The following is a 3,862-nucleotide window of genomic DNA, read 5'->3' on the forward strand; positions in this document are numbered from 1 at the left end:
AGGGTGATATTTTAAAAATGTATAGCTTAAGATTTTCCCCTCAATCATGTGACATATACCCGATATAAGACAAGTATCACACTCTTCATATAATTGCAGTAGAATATCATCAGTATAATCTTCCATGCTCTACAACGAATAGTTATCTCAAACAAAGAAGAGACAAACCACTAGACATGACATTAGCAAGTTCAACAAATAAATAAAATAAAATAAAATAAAAAAATTTATTGCAGAGCAAAAAATTTCAATTAAGTTAATAAATTAAATTCAATAGTGATATGGCGATCCCCGGCAACAGCGCCAAAAACTTGATAGCGTTTCAGCAAGTTTACTGAATCGTTGCAAGTAATAATAAAATGGTAGTACCGAGTGTTGAACTCAAGGATTGTGTTTTACTATCGAATTATATTTAATTACTAAATTGAACAAAAAGTTTCCGAATTGATTGAAATAATATTTAAAATTAACAGTAATAAAATTGACCTTTTATAATAAGAAAAATGTTAGGGATGAGTTTCATTTTGAATCCAACCTTGGTGTCTAATTTGATCCTAGTTACTGAATTCCTTTATTGAATTATTACCGAATTCTCTTTATTATTCTTGCCCTAATGTCTTAGTGACAGAACCTTTAATTCCAAAGTAACCCCTAATTCCTTAGTAGATTTAAGATTAGAATTAAGCATTACCGTATAGAAATTCTTTTGTAAATTATTTCTTTGCAAGTAATATAATTGGTTTCATGACCTGTATCTATATCTAGACTACAAATTCATGAATTTCTCATATCAAACATTCGTAAAGTCCACTTCCGTTTCAAAATACAAATCGTAGAACATTTTAATGTTGATCAAACAATAAAAAACATTAAGTACAGAGATGAGAAAAATAATTCAATAAACTCATTCATATAACTAGAAATCAAATCATAAATATAAGGGTTTTGTCTTGTTACACTCATCCCTAACAAAAAGGGTTTAGTTACTCGTGACAGAGATATAAAAGATAGAGATTAGAGAAGAATTACTAGAAAAATTCAGGAATGATTCTTGATAAAACTGCTTCAATCGCGTTAGATACGGCCTTCTTTGAGTTTCGAAGCTAGGGCACAAGTCTCTCAACTTCCCAATAGTAAAAAAGATCCCTAAAACAGTGAAAAATTGCGTTTTTATGCATGCTGATGCGCGTCGCGCGCTCCAGGCGCAGGAAACACGCTCCAGGCGCGCCTAGACAGTGTTACTGGTCCGGAAATGTGCCCAGGCGCAGAAAACGCGCTTCAGGCGCGCCTGGACAGTGCTGAACGGCTGGGAACGCGCCTCAGGCTCGTTTGGCGCGCTTCAGGCGCACATCATCTATTGTCCGACGTATATTGCATTTTTCTCCTCTTTCGAGTCTGAATTTGGTTTCGGTGTCTTCATGAAAGTTGTAGCTATGGATCTTAGCTTTCATTTGCTCTTGGTTTGACTCCAATTGAACATCTACAACTTCAGATATTACTGAAATACTCTACATATGTCATATTGATTTCTCACCAAAATTCAGCACTGCACTAAAACAAAGTAACAACACAAAACTCCGAAAAATCCTTACTTAATCAAGGAAATAATAACATAAATATTTCATTAAATCAAAGAGCTAAAATAAACAATATATATCAAATAACTCTTTAAATTAACTAATGATTAAAGATAAATAAGACTAAAAACAATAAAAATATGCATATGATGAAGAGTCATCATGTCAAAAATTTTTGTTGTCTTAAAACATTTGAGATGTTGCTTCCGCACACCAAGAACCTCCTTGCTTCATAGAAAAGTGGAAATAGATTTCGGGGTTGGATCCTTGAAACAAGAATTTCATTTTTAAATCAATCTTCATACAAATATAGCAACGCTTTTTTTATAGCACTGATCTTGTCAAGAAGAAAAGGATAGCATGCATCGATCACTTGAATTTAACAGAAAAAGACATGTTGAAATTCGAAGTCGTTTTTGTACTATTCTACATCGACAATTTTAAAAAAACCAACACAAAGAGTTTTCATAATTCATCCTTTTCCTAGTATATATCTTAAGTTTAATTTTATGTTTTTCCATATCTATTAATTAATTAATTTATATGAAGATGGTGCGGTGGCGGTGTTTGTTTGATAGTTAGTAGTTTGGTAGGTTTTTTTATATATTATTTTATTATTATTTAAACAATTAAATAATATGTTAAAATAAATAAAATTTAAAGCACAATATGTGCAAAGAATAAGAATATATAAAATAAAAAAGTTAACAAAACATAATCAAACAACAAAACAAAGAGAGTTTGAAGAATAAAATCACATCTACACATAAAAAACAACTCGAAAAATCACAAAAAACTAGATCAAATCATGAATTGGGTTAGACCACCATTGATTAAAGTCATACACAAAAGTATTTCCTTTACAATAAAACTATTATCAACATAGTAGTTTAACATGTTATGTCGCCTCAATAATGTTGTACTTTTCTTGTCTAAATATAATATGACTCATTTTTAATATAGTTCACATACACGTTAACCACATAAGATTGATAAACATTTTTCAGAGAGTACACTTTGCACGTAGTACTTTTTCATTGCCAGAGATCCTCAACTCGATCCTACAAATGAACATTAACAAGCAACAAAGCACACTCTTCCGCCAACTTCTCTTCCCATTGAAACAGACTACGACGTCCCCCCCAACTTCCCACCCCAATCTAAGCATTTTTGCCACTATTATAAAAATGTCACACACCACTCCAAACAACCGACTAAACCTACTACGTAAAGGCTCGCCTACCTACCACATGTCATACCAAAACAAAGTATCCTCATCATTACCTTCTTTTCTTACTAAGTTGTATGAGAACCACTGTTTATAACTACCCCCACCTCGAACCTCTAGACACCTAATATCCTTCCACCACATTGAATCTCGAGAAGTACCGCCTCCCACTACTTCATTCAAATAACCATACTTACAAGAAAAAACCTTAAACCACGACCCATTAGTATCCGTTTTAAGCCTCCAATACCATTTATCTAAAAACACCACATTGAACACACACATATTATGCACACCATGTCCACCTTGCTCACACTCACAATAAATTCTATCTCACTTGACTCAATGAACCTTGCGGGCCTCCTAACTACCACCCATAGATGAATTGAAGTTCCTCCATCTAGACAACCTTCTTAGAGTTTTTTCAATCGTAGAATTCCAAAATGATAGCTTTCTCGGATTGTCACCAATAAGTAATTCAAGGTATTTAAACATAATCTTTTGAACTTTGCAATTCAATAACTCAGTTTCCTTTGCAAGCCATGATTCATTAACATTCTCACCAATCAGAAGACTTTTGTAAAAATTAACCTTTAGACCTGAAGTCAATTCAAAAGCAGTAGGTTGGATTTAATAGATCTTATATTAGACCATTTCTTCTCACCCATGATAAGTGTATCATCGAAAAACTGCAAATGAGAGACTCTAAAATTTGAGTCGTCACCCATATTATAATTTATCCAAATTCCACTAAAGAACTCAACAGAGAACTTAGTCCTTCAGAAGCCAGCGGCAACAAAAAAAATGGAGAAAGTGGATCCCCTTTTCTAAGAGTCTGCTTCTAAGAGAACTCCTCTATTGGACATCCATTGACCAAAGTCGAGCTCAGACACTCCAATATCCAACACCTCCATTTTACTAGTAACTTCATAGACTTCAACACCATATCTAAATAATTCCACTCCATCGAATCATAAGTCTTCTCAAAATCAACTTTGAACAATATTAACTCATTTTTCCTCGTCCGTGCTTCATCTATAACTTCATTAGCCACCAA

The sequence above is a fragment of the Cicer arietinum genome, chromosome 8, assembly GCF_000331145.2.
Source record: "Cicer arietinum cultivar CDC Frontier isolate Library 1 chromosome 8, Cicar.CDCFrontier_v2.0, whole genome shotgun sequence".
In the NCBI taxonomy this organism is placed as follows: domain Eukaryota; kingdom Viridiplantae; phylum Streptophyta; class Magnoliopsida; order Fabales; family Fabaceae; genus Cicer; species Cicer arietinum.